A 13490-nucleotide genomic window follows, 5' to 3' on the forward strand; every position below is an offset into this window, starting at 1 on the left:
AATGATGTCTCTTTTTCTTCTTTGTAAATGCAAAGCTGCTTAATATGATTTTTGCCTTTCCCTGTATGAGATCCATAATAGATTATTAGCCAGGCATGGTCCCGTTATTCATGAAGCTGAGGTGGGAAGGTCTGGACATTGATGCCATTCTGAATTACATAGTGAGAGCCTGCCTGAATAAAAGAATAAACATAATAAAATAAAGCCAATCTTTTAACGTCTTGCACAGTGATGCTTACCATATAGAAAGTGAAATGGAAGTGTGGAATAGTCTAAGTTACACTGAGGTCAAGCGTCTTTGAGAGTGTGTATAAAAATCAAATTGATCTTGTGCACACAGGGTCCTATTCCTGATCCTTAGCACTGCATAAAGAAGGTGACAACGGCAGCATCACATTTGCAAGAGTTTCCTTCAGTTTTTGTTTCCCCAGATTCTTACTCTTTCCTGACAGCAATCGTTACTGATTTGTTTTAAAAATGATATTTAATTCCTAACTACTTTTTAAAACTATAGCCATCATAGAAGATTGAGACAGTTTCTTTTATTTTTTTAATGAGGTCAGTTGCCTCACAGTCATTAAGGGAGAATTGGTAATAAATTACACTAATGAAACAGCTTGTGAATATGCATTAGGAGATTACGAAGACTAAAGCTTTCTGCAATAGAATATTCATTGCTTAATAAAGTAATGCTAATTTATAGCAGTTGGCTTAAAATATTGTTATTTTATGCCTTGAAAGAAGTATACAAAAATATGGGTTAAAAGTTCACTTACAACTTTAAAAGTTTAATATCTAGAGACTGGTCCTTGGATTCCATTCCTAATTAGGCTGAGTATCTCAGAATCAGGGACATAGTAGAATCTGTCAGATATACCTAAGGATCTTGTAGCTTAGTTTTCTGCAAGCTTTCCTTTCTTCTTTCCCTGTACTGGGCCTGGAAGTTGGGCCTGATATATGTTAGATGTGTACTTTGCTACCAAGCTACATCCTTTGTCCTGTTTTTATTTTGAGATAGCATCTTGCTAAGTTGTCAGGCCGGCCTGCCTCTGCCTCCTAGATGTTTGGGATTGCAGGTATACACCACAAAACCTGGTTCTGTAAACTATGTTACTGTAAACTACTGAAGGATCTGTTTTTGTTTTACTTTGTTTTGTTTTTTTGTTTTTATCCAAATGGAGATGTGGTATGCATTCTCACTTGATTCAGGGGAAAGCATGTAGAATGTTGCTAGCAGTTTATTTAGCATCAGTTTAGAAAGTTAAGGGGAAAAAAATGATCTGTAGGTATGTTTCTCTCTTCCCTTATCTCTCCAAGGTCCCACTCTAGCCCAGACTGGCCTAAGATTCACAACAATTCTCCTGCCTCAGCCTCCCCAGGGCTAGTATTACAGACAAGCAGCATCTCATCCTTTCTTTTTCAATTCAAGTAAGAACCTTCCCTAACTATTGATAACTGCCCAAGGACAGGTTATGCTGTCTCATGGAATAAGCACATTTCCCCTGGAGTTGGTCACGGAGACCTGGGTGACTTTTCTTTCTTACTTTCTTTCATCCCCTTACTCCCTTCCTCCCTAGTCAGTGTTTGCTCAGTACCGTCTGTCCAGATAATCACCACTAGCCACGTGTGGCAGTGGACTCTGACATGTGACTAATTTGAATTGAAATGTAATGTGTGAAATACATAAAGTACTACTATTTAAAAGAATGTCATGTATCTCACAACTTTTATATTGATTACCAGTTGAAGTTGTTTCATTTTGTAGTTGACTAAGAAATATTAGTTCATTTTATTTATAAATTTAGTCACTGGGATTAATTATCTGTTCAAGATAGGGAAGAGTAATCACCCTCCACTTCATCTTTCTCTCCATTTGCAACTGAAACCTCGAGAATACAGCAAGTGGCTGGGCATTCTGAAGATGAAAAAGTCATTGACACATGCAACAACATGGCTCAGCATTTGCATGTTTTGAAGCTGACTGAAAGAAACCTACCTGTAAGGCTTCCTTAACTCTATTTGCCTGATGCTCTAGAAAAGCAATGTAAACAGGACAAAGAGGAAAGCAGAGGCTGTTGTGGATGTGGGGAAGTCCAGCTACACGGGGCTAGAGTAAGACTCTTTCAGAGGATGGCAGAATTATTCTTTACCCTCATGGTGGTGACGTGGTACCCAGGTCTATGTGTGATATGCAACTTGTGTACTATTATGGAAGCAAATTTTTACTACATATAACATAAAAAACAGTTAAAATTCAATTTCACTTGTTTCCATTTTGCTCTTTGGTGGAATTGCCAATGAGTCTAAAACAGGTGGCTTGCATTATTATTTGTGCCATGCAGTGCTTCAGATAGTGGAAACGCCAACTCTTGAGAGTAGGGTTTGCTGGGAAGAGGTCATGGGAGGATGTGGAGATGGCCTAAGGCTAGCTTGCTCCTACTTTCATTATTTTTTTTTCTACAAATATAATTTGAGAGGCTAATACATGAAGATTATGTCCTTCTTAGATGAAATTCCTTACACTCTGTTTTCCTTCATAGTGGAAAAGAAACTGTCTTTCAGGACAAACCTTGCCCCTTACTATCACATTAATTGTTACTCATCAATGATATCTTTCAATTTGTAGGCAAGGTGGTACTTGACAAGTTGTTCAACAAACTTCTGATAATATTGTTAGGATCTGTATTCAGACTCACAGCTATTCAGTGGGTATTATTGTTTGATTTTCCCACCAAGAGGCACTGATTTATTGATCTACAGATGATTTGAAAGTAATGACCTGGCTGGTTTTCTTTTTGTTAGATTAACACAGGTAGCGTTATGTGGGAAGAGGAGCCTCAACTGAGAAACATTGTCTGCAGACAAGTCTGAAGGGCAGGTGTTTGTCAGTTGGTAGAGGAGGGCCTAGCCTGTGGGAGTGGTGGCATCCCTGAGAGGTGGCTCTGGGTGCTGTCAGGAAGCAAGCTGAGCAGGCTGTAAGGAGCAAGCCAGTCGGCAGCGCGCTTCAATGGCTTCTGCTTTAACTCCCGCCTCCAGCTTCCCGCCTGATTGTGTTCAGAAGATGACTGTAACCCCTAAGCCGAATGAAACTTTTTCTTTACGTTGCTTTGGCCGTGGTGTTTTCCACAGCAGTAGAAACCTAAATGTGATGGACAGTTTCCAGGATTATGCCTGGCCAATCTTTTGCTGATTGAGTTAGGAGTGCTAACCCCAAATAGGAGTTGAATCTAGGGATATTATGATAGGCCATCTATGGGTAGGTCTAAAGAAACTGAAATGTACTAAGGATAAATTTAAAACCCTGGAATAGATTCAGAAATTCAGCCATACCAATTAAGAGTGGGGGAGATGTAGGTTAGCAATAGTATGTAAGGAAACATCTGAGATTTTAGTTGGTAAGAAGCCTAATAATACCAAAAACCTATTTCAGTTTGCTGTACGGTTTAGCCCTACAAGGCCAGTATCTGTAATGAAGGAGTGGCTTTTCTCCTTTTAGTTCTAGATGTTACCCTTGAAGAGGGCACATGCAGAGACGGAGCAGCATGAGTAAGGAAGCTCGCTGAGGAGTAGTGAAAGAAACAGAACTGCACAGCTTGGCTAAGAGGTGACTCATGGCAAGGTAGAGAGGTCACAGAACTGTCTTCAAATAATGTAAAGGTCATGATAGTAAAGAGGAATTTGTTTTATGAACTCCTAAGAACAAGTGCATAGTTTCATTTTTTGGGGGGGGATTTAACTTAAGCATAAGGAAATATCTTGTAGTTGGAGCTAATTCTTAGAAGTGAACCACCTCTCTTGTCTTCTGTAAAACCCTGCTGCTTAAGTCTTCCTTTTTGAGAATCTCCTCCCCCTGATCCTTTCTTGCCTGATGCTCCTCCTCAACTTGGCATTATAGTAAAAAAACATTTAATACAGCAGTTTATAGGAATAATTTCACTTGTTTATTTGAAGCTGTGCTTGCTTACGGTCATCCCTACTGGGGAGTAGACAGAGTGGCATGATCCCATTTCCTTGGGCTAGAAGGAGCCTGTGGACAGGCTGTTTCTTCTGTTTGGAGTGGGGTTAGAATATAGCATCTGCCTGGCAGCTCTGTGATGGCCCCCTAACATGGAAAACTGCCTTGAACCTGGATTTCTGTGCATTCCCAGATGTGTTACGTCAGGAAGCAGTTTTGATGTGCACCTGGTAAGAAACTCTGCCGTGTTGGTCCTATTATAATAGTCCAGCAACTTTCAGAGGATAATGTCAAACAAGACTTGAAACTGCTTTTGTTGTTAGGTGGCTATAATGCTTTTAAATTCTAGATGTTTCATTGCTCTTTCTCTTTTAACCTCACCTCATATCACCTCAGATCCTATTTTTATTTCTGTTCTCCTGCCTACTCGTCCTTTTTATGACAGGTTGAAGTAAGTAGTACCCAAGTCACCTGTGCTCAGTGCTCACATCGTCTTCTCGAGGGTGAGATAAAGGAAACACAGTGTTATTGCCTTTCCCTATGATTTGTGTATGGCTCTATGTCCCCACCACGTCTGCCTTGAGGTCATGTGCTGTGCTTCTTACTTCCTGTATATCTCCCCAGGTGTCCAGCGAGTGCATCTGTGCAGGGTGCGTTTTTAATAAATGCTCTTGACTGATTTACTGACTGTTCTCCATAGAGAGAAAGCAATGCCACACGCTCCTTCAAGGAGCCTACTGAGATTTGAGGCAAGTATTTCAGAAATTCTTTGAGGCTGGAAGTACAAATCAGAAATTCAGAACAGTGTGAGAGTTCAAAAAGCATGTAAATGGCCTCATTTGTTTTAAAAATAGTCATGCAATATTTTTGCTGTATCTAATATACCAAACACCACTTCTCTATTACATGTTTCTCAGATGATCCTTTCAATTAGGGTATAATGATTTGGCGTTCAATATTCTTCTTTTAAAAACAAAACTTTACTGTGAATTTAGATGCCGGTTGCCTTAAATAAAAAAATTTAACTAACATTTAATGACAAATTTTGAGCATTCTTTAGTACTCTCTTTTAAAAGGACACATTTAAGAAAGTTCTTAGCTGGGTGTTGGTGGTGCACGCCTTTAATCCCAGCACTTGGGAGGCAGAGGCAGGTGGATCTCTGTGAGTTTGAGGCCAGCCTGGTCTACAGAGCAAGTGCCAGAACAGGCTCCAAAGCAAAAACAAAAACAAAACACAAACAAAAGTTCTGAAAAGTGAAACAATGTATAAGTATTCATATTATAAAGATTTTCTTTACTTTCAAAAAGGGATCATTGTGGAGTTCCTTAAGTATAGAACTCTTAAAATTGCATTTTCAGCATGATTTTATTTACAAAGCACAGATTTACCCACAACCATTCTGTAAACACTTTGTAATTTATTTGTGTTTAAGATCATATTTCTTGAAAGTAGGGCATCTTTTGCATCAGATTAAAAAATAACAGCTTTATTGAATATAATTCACATACCATGTAATCCACCCTTTAAAGCGTATGACCCAGTGGTTTTCAGTGTCGTCACAAAATTGTGCCATCAACACCACTAATTCTCCATTCCCTTTACTATGAAAGAAGCTGAAGTATTAGCATCCACTCTTTCTCCTACCCCTACTCTGTCACCAAGTTACTTCTGTCTTTACGTTAACGTATTTTGAACATTCCATATAAATGGAGCCATGGAGTAATAACACAAGCGACCTCCCCAGTTTTTAAAGCTTAGCATTAATGATTTCAAATTTTACCTGTAGTGTAGCGTGTATAATATTATGTTCCTGCTCTCCCCACCTCTCTTCCCCTCCTCTTTCTCTGCCATCTCTTGCTTTACATTTTATTTGTCCCTTCTTCAGTTGATGCGCATGATGTTAGCTCTTGTGAATTATAATGGTAGGAGCATTCATGTGCATGTTTTTGGGTGGCCATGGGTTTAGTTCTCTTGGGATATCTAAGCGGAGCTGCAGAGTCCAATGGGTATCTCCACGTTTAATTCTCGAGGAACTGCCAGGCCATTCGCATGCATCATTTTGCATCCCACTAGCTATGCTATGGGGTGTCGGTTTCTCTGCAGCCTCTGCATTACTTGTTATCATCTGTCTTTTTTATCATGGGCATCCTGGTGAGCTGTGACATGGTATTTCATTTTGATTTTGATTATACCTCTCCCTGGTGTCTCATTGAACATCTTATGGGCTTTTTGGCCACTTGTAAGTAGAGAAACATCTCATAAAAAGTCTTTCCCCATCTAAGATTTGGGCTGCCTTTTTGTTCTTGAGTTGTTAGTTTTCTTTATAGAGTCTGCATATTTTTATATGCCTGTGTATATATTACATATATTTCTTATCAGATATGTTGCTTGCCAATTTTTTTTCCATTTTATGGGCTTTTACTTCCTGGGTAATGTTCTCAGAAGGGCAATAGCTTTTAGTTTTGATTAAGTCTGATTTATCTTTTGTTGGTGGTGTTGCTTGATTTGCTTTGAGTGCAAGAAACTCTTAGAGTCAGAACCAACAGAATGTACATATTCATAGAAGGTGTTTATTAGGAGAATTGACCCTTGTAAGCATGAAAGTTGGCAAGGTCTAGGACAGACTGTCTATACACTGTAGCTGTAGATGCTGGCCTGTAGCGTGGCCCAGGCCTACGTAGAAAGCCTCAGAACTGGAGATGCCAATGATGTAATTCTCAGGCCAGAGACTCCAAGGATGCTGGTGTAGGTCCTGCTAGGTCCTCCCCACTTAGCCTCTCCGATCAACATGTCAGTCTCCTGTGGACAAATACTCGGAGGAACACCCACAATCCACACTTGAACAGTTTTCCAACTACTCCTCTAGTCAAGCCTAAAATTAACCACTACAGAAACAACTGCCTGATTCAGTGCTTTGAGGATTCATTCTTAAGCTTCTTAAAATATTTTTTTCATGTTTGTTGTTACCTTTAGGACTTTGATCCATTTTGTGTTAATTTTTCTACATTGTGTAAAATAGTGGCCTATTTCATACATTGGCTGTCTGTTTGTCATAACAATTTTGTTGAAAAGATATTTAAAAAAGGTTTTATATATATAGGTGTGGATCTGCACAAATATGTGCCACTTGTGTATGATCCCCTGAAGCTGGAGTTATGGGTGGTTCTGAATGACTTGATGTGGATACTGGCAACTGAACTTGGCCTTCTGGAAGAGCAAGTTTCATTTTTAGTACTTGAGAGAAAATGCAGAGCTTCCTGCATTAGGCAAGTGGCTAGTACTCTACGACTGAACACCCCTAACCCCTAAATGCATTCTTTTCTTTGTGGGTGGGGGCAGTATCTTATTATGGAACTTGGACCAGCCTAGAGCTTGCTATGTAGCTTAATGTGGTGGTTTGAAAGAAAATGGCCCCCAAAGGGAGTGACATTATTAAGAGATGTGGCCTTTTTGGAGGAAGTTTGTCACTGTGGAGGCGGACTTTGAGGTCTCCTATATGCTCAAACTATGTCCTATGAGACAATTAGCTTCCTGTTGCCTTTGGATCAAGATGTGGATTTCTCCAGCATCATGTCTGCCTGCATGTCACTATACTCCCAGACACCATGCTCCCTGCCATGGTGAACTGAACTGAACCTCTGAACTGTAAGCCATCTCCTTTATAATAATACCATGGTCATTTTGTCTCTTCACAGCAATAGAACCTTAACTAAGATACTAGACAGCCCTCAGATTCACAATCTTCCTGCTTCAGACTCCCAGTTATTGTTATGTTCTATACCCACTTTAAAATATTTTTTCCTATTAACATTCCTTTTTGCATGTGACAGGGTTATTCTATGTAGCTCAAGTTGACCTCAAAATTGATGTTAGCTTATGCTGGCCCCTAGCCCAGGATCCCCCTGCCTGAGCTTCCAAAGGACTGGAATTACAGGTGTGTGTCACAACACGCAGCTTCTAGTTTTAAGGTTTAAGTGTCTGTTTTAGTTTCACTGTGTAAAACTGACTTGATGCCATTAAACAGAAACTCCTGCTGTCTCCCCTCCCCAGTCACTGGCAGCCACTATTTTGCTTCCTTATGAGGAATAATAGTATTTGTCTTTTAATTTGCTTAACTTGCCATAATGTCTTTAAGGTTCATCCATGGCATAGTATATGTCAGAATTTACTTTCTTTTAAGACAGAATCATAGTCATTGTATGACATATTTTTATCCATTCATCTGTTGATGGGCACTTGGGTTGTTTCCATTCTGTCTGTTGTGAATCATGCTGCCACAAACAAATAAATCTTTGAGCCATTATTTGTAATTTGAGGGGTGTTATATGCCCAGAAGTGAAACTGTGGGATCACATGGTAATCTATTTTTAATTTTTTAAAGAGCCAACATTTTGTTTCCCATAGCAGTAACATCATTTTACACTCCTATCAACACCACTGCATAAGGGCTTGGGTCTCTCTACATCTCCCCTACATTTGCTACTGTGTGTGTGTGTGTGTGTGTGTGTGTGTATCTGAATTGAATTGCCTTGCAGCTCTGTGAAGAATCAATTAGCCATAAGAATGAAAGCATTCATTCATTCATTGTTTCATTCATTCATTCATTCATTCATTCAAGATATGGTGTCTTGTAGCCAAAATTAGCTTAGAACTTGCTATAAAGCTGAGATTGCTTTGAACTCTCAGTCTGCCTGCCTCTGTTTCTCAAGTGCTGTTATATAACATGTGCCACCACTCCAGCAGAACACTGAATTACAGTTTGAATTCTATTGGTTGATGTCTGTTGATGCTCACTGTTACAGTCCCTAGTTTCTGTGACTTTCTAAAAGCTTTTGAAATTGAGAAATAGGAATATTTACATTTTTTTCTCTGTCTCCCCCTTGCTTTCAAGATTTTTTTGGGTATCTGGAAGTCTTGCATTTCTAGATGACTTTTAGAATTGACCTTTCAATTTCTACAGAGAATCTCTTAGAGATTTTCTGTGAAATCTGTAGATCAACTTGCATAGTATTGCCCCTTAGCAACATTAAGTGTTCTGATGTATGAAGACATTTCTCCATTTATTTAGACCTTTTGTAATTTCCTTTAGTAGTGTTTTATGGTTTCCAGTGACTAAAGTTCATCCTTAAATTCATTCCTAAGCAGATTTTTTGATGCTACTGTTGATGGAGTTGTTTTCTTAATTTAATTTTGGGGTTGTTCCTTGCTAGTATGCAGAAATGGAGTTGTTTTGTTCCCATTTATCTTGTGTCTGAAATAGTCTCTGAAGCTGCTCATTAGTTCATATGGTATTTCATGTATTTGCTAAGATTTAGCACATGCTGGACTGTATCACCTATGGGGAGAGGGCTTCTGGCTCCTTGTTTCTTTCCTTCCAGTGTATATGCTTTTTGTCTCCCTTTACTTCCAGAGCCTCCAGTACAACACTGAAACAGAATCAACAATTCTGGGCAAGTGGTTTTCCACTGAGCCCTGCGGCTCCAAGCCTTTTTGTTGGAATTTAGCATGTTAGTTTCTGAGCATCAATTCCCAATACATTCTAGCTTGGCTTTCCTGAAACGCCTGATGCCTGTGCTCTGTTACCTCAGTGAAAAACATTCTAAGGTGATTAAGTCAACAACCAGAAAGACACATTGCTAATGAATCGTGTGCTTTTCTTCAGGAGCCATGCTTTCTGGTGTACGTGGGGAGAATGAGTCGTGAGGACATTTGTGCTGCCTCTTCTAGAGGTTCTTGTCCATGTCTGGGACTTAGCACTATTGAAGTTCATGATTCATAGGGTGCAGCTGGCAGTTGGAATTGTGATGTGAAGGTTTTTAGAGGTGGTGCTTGTGTTACTTGTGATGGTTTGATTCTGCACCCATCTCCTTTAGGTGCATTTTCTTGTGTAACTGCTGTGCTTTGTTATTTATTGTAGATTTCTTTTAGATATCCATTCAGAGAAGAGAGGTTCCCTTTCATATTCTGAGCATTTCTAAACAAGATGCTCTGCAAGCTGCACTTTTCTTTGTAAGAGACATGAAATGAGCATAAGAACTCATACATTCTCTGGATGCTTACACTGTATGTAGGAAGATCAAGTATATGTACTTGCCATATACTGTTTATAGGCTATTCTGTGATTGGCCCTCCCTCCCTCCCTCCCTCTCTCCTTCCCTCCCTTGGTTAACATTTTAAAACTTGAAAATAGTTTTTTTACATGTAATATATTATTTTTTAAAATGTTTATTTATTAAACATTAGTGTTTTGCCTGCCCATGTGAGGGTGTCAGGTCCCCTGGAACTGGAGTTAGAGACAGTTGTGTGCTGCCTTGTGGGTGCTTGGAATTGAATCCTAGTCCTTTAGGAAGAGCAATCAGTGCCCTTAAACACTGAGCCATTTCTTCAGCCCCTCCATGTAATATATTCTGATTAAGGTTTCCCCTCTGCCAACTCCTCCCAGATCCTCTCTACCTCCACACCTGCCCAAATCCATACTCTTTCCTGCTCTCTCTCATTAGAAAACAAATGGGTACCTAAAAAATAAAATAAAATGAAAACATAAAAACTTGAATAGGTCAATACAAACAATGAATAGGAAAAAAAAAAAAAAAGAGCCCTGTGAGCAGGGAGCACAAGAAACACATATAGACACAGACACACATACATTCACATACAGAGGACATTCACATACAGAGGAAGTCCACAAAGACATACAATTAGAAACCATGGTGTATCAAGCAGAAGACCTGTAGGGGAAAAAAAAAGAAAAGAAAAGAAAAAAAAGCCTAGACAAAGCAATGTGAGACAAAATTACCATTGAGTTTGTCTTGTGTTGGTCATCTACTGCTGGACATGAGGTCTGCCCTTAAGTGTGGTTTGTATCCCCAATGAAACTCCATTGGAGAAAACTTTTTTTTCTGTTAGTGGCTATATAGCTTTTAGACTAGGGGTGAAGGCTCTGTCCACTTTCCCTCTCAGCATCGAGACTCCATCTGGCCTAGACCTTTATAGGCTCTGTATACTGCTCAGTCTGGTTCATATTGGACGTCAGTACTGTTGTGTCTAGAAGGTTCTGTGTTGTTCTAAATGTGAGCCCCTTTAGGATGATTATTTTGGAATGAACAGAGAGGAGCCTCATATGTAGCTCCTGCTTATTATAATTTTTAAAGTTAATATAGAGCTATGAAACAGTATAAGACTATAATCAGTTACTCAAGTGATGTTGTAGCCAAGCAATATTGATGAATTTCAGAAGTAACAGTGTTCAGTATTTTGTAGACTTGTGCAGGGAAGCGCTCTGCAGGAGAAGGTAATTGGTGTGGGCTCAAGAGCAGTGTAAGCTGACAAGAGGAGAGCCATTTGACCTGGATGCCACAGTATTTGGAAGGCATTGAGTTGATCACAATGGCCAGAACTAATGGTTTGCATTGGCTTGTAGACTGACAGAAGGGTGGATATCATAGTTTGGGAGGAGCATCATAGTTTGGAGGCCTTAAGTACCAGTTGGTAATGTTTACCTTTACAATATTGATCATGAGAGAATTATTGAAACTTTCTGAGTTGTAAGTTTTCAGGCAGTACAGTACTTCGGTAAGACTTACTTGTGGATTAGTATGTACTGTAGACCGGAGGGCAGCTGGTACTAGACTACTATAGAAGAGGGTATGCTTGAGTTATTTTAATGTTTCAGTTTTTACTAGCAGAATTCTTTGGTTTTAGTGCCTAGTGCAGTCCCTAGAACAAAGTTCAGTTTGTTATTTAGTGAAAGTATGAATGTGTGGACAGGCTGAGCTGGGCCTGCATAGAGCTGGGAGCAGCAGGGACAGTCTATATTAGGATCGTTTGGAGGAACTATTGAGACAGCTTGTGTTCTAGAGTATGAGAGCATGGGCCATCACAATCACATCTTTATGCTTGCTGAGTCTGACGTGAAATGCCTGGTGCATACAGATGTAAGGGCTTAATTTAGAACTGAAGCCGGAAGGTTTCATTTTGGGTAGCAGTATGTAAATCTCATCCTTTGAACAGTGGAAGTGAGTGGAATGACAACTGTGTTGTGTATGTGTATAGAAACATACACAGCATGAAGTACAGTCCAGTGTGTTTTCGATTGTCTGTTAACCAATCTGCTGATTAGTATTAGCAGAAAACGAGGACCAAAGTTTTGGTTGAGTAGAGAGAACATGGGAACTGAATAAGGAGACAGGAAGAAACAGACATGGAGACTTTACAACTCTAGTGTGCCCCCCCAAGACTCCGAGTTCTGTTTTACACTTAAGAACATCACCACTATCAGCATGACACTTCTGTATGGCTTGTTGAGAACTTACTGTTTAAGTACCACACGCTAACCGATTGCACCACTGGAGCTCATTGAGAGCTCACTGAATGCTAGACATGGTGCTGTGCATACTGCCTCCCTTGCTTCACAAAGTAGGTCTGTACCACTGCACCACTGAGCCGCTGCACCACTGCCCCACTGAGCCATTGCACCACTGAGCCGCTGCACTACTGCTCCACTGAGCCACTGCACCACTGCACCACCGAGCCACTGCCCCACTGCACCACTGAGCCACTGCCCCACTGAGCCACTGCCCCACTGCACCAGTGAGCCACTGCCCCACTGCACCAGTGAGCCACTGCCCCACTGAGCCGCTGCACCACTGCACCACTGAGCCACTGCCCCACTGAGCCACTGAGCCACTGCCCCACTGAGCCACTGCCCCACTGCACCAGTGAGCCACTGCCCCACTGCACCACTGAGCCACTGCCCCACTGAGCCACTGAGCCACTGCCCCACTGCACCACTGAGCCACTGCCCCACTGCACCAGTGAGCCTCTGCCCCACTGCACCAGTGAGCCACTGCACCACTGAGCCGCTGCACCACTGCCCCACTGAGCCATTGCACCACTGAGCCGCTGCACCACTGCTCCACTGAGCCACTGCACCACTGCACCACCGAGCCACTGCCCCACTGCACCACTGAGCCACTGCCCCACTGAGCCACTGAGCCACTGCCCCACTGCACCACTGAGCCACTGCCCCACTGAGCCACTGCCCCACTGCACCAGTGAGCCACTGCCCCACTGCACCAGTGAGCCACTGCACCACTGAGCCGCTGCACCACTGCACCACTGAGCCATTGCTCCACTGAGCTGCTGCGGCACTGCACCAGTGAGCCACTGCACCACTGAGCCGCTGCACCACTGCACCACTGAGCCATTGCTCCACTGAGCTGCTGCGGCACTGCACCACTGAGCCACTGCGCCACTGCACAACTGTACCTCTGAGCCACTGCCCCACTGCACCGCTGTGCCACTGTACTGCTGTACCATTGCACCACTGTACCAATCATTTACTGATAAAGAAATGGAAGGGTAAGTGGCCAAAGGCTTCTGAAATTCTAAGTTAATAATGATTAGGCAACCCTGGAAATAGAACTGAGCCTATTTAATTTCAAGTCAGGTGCCCTTCCCATTATCTCAAGGTATGTGTGTTTAATTTCTACAAGGCAAGTGCTGTGTTTGTACAGCGTCAGTTTTCAGTAAAGA

At 41.4% G+C, this 13490-nt stretch overlaps 1 protein-coding gene across 3 annotated transcripts in view; it reads left to right on the forward strand.

Moving 5' to 3' along the window:
* Babam2 (BRISC and BRCA1 A complex member 2) overlaps positions 1–13490 on the forward strand; it is a 391454-nt gene that overhangs the window by 76266 nt on the left and 301698 nt on the right.

This window comes from Mesocricetus auratus, unplaced genomic scaffold, assembly GCF_017639785.1.
Source record: "Mesocricetus auratus isolate SY011 unplaced genomic scaffold, BCM_Maur_2.0 Super-Scaffold_100024, whole genome shotgun sequence".
Taxonomy (NCBI): domain Eukaryota; kingdom Metazoa; phylum Chordata; class Mammalia; order Rodentia; family Cricetidae; genus Mesocricetus; species Mesocricetus auratus.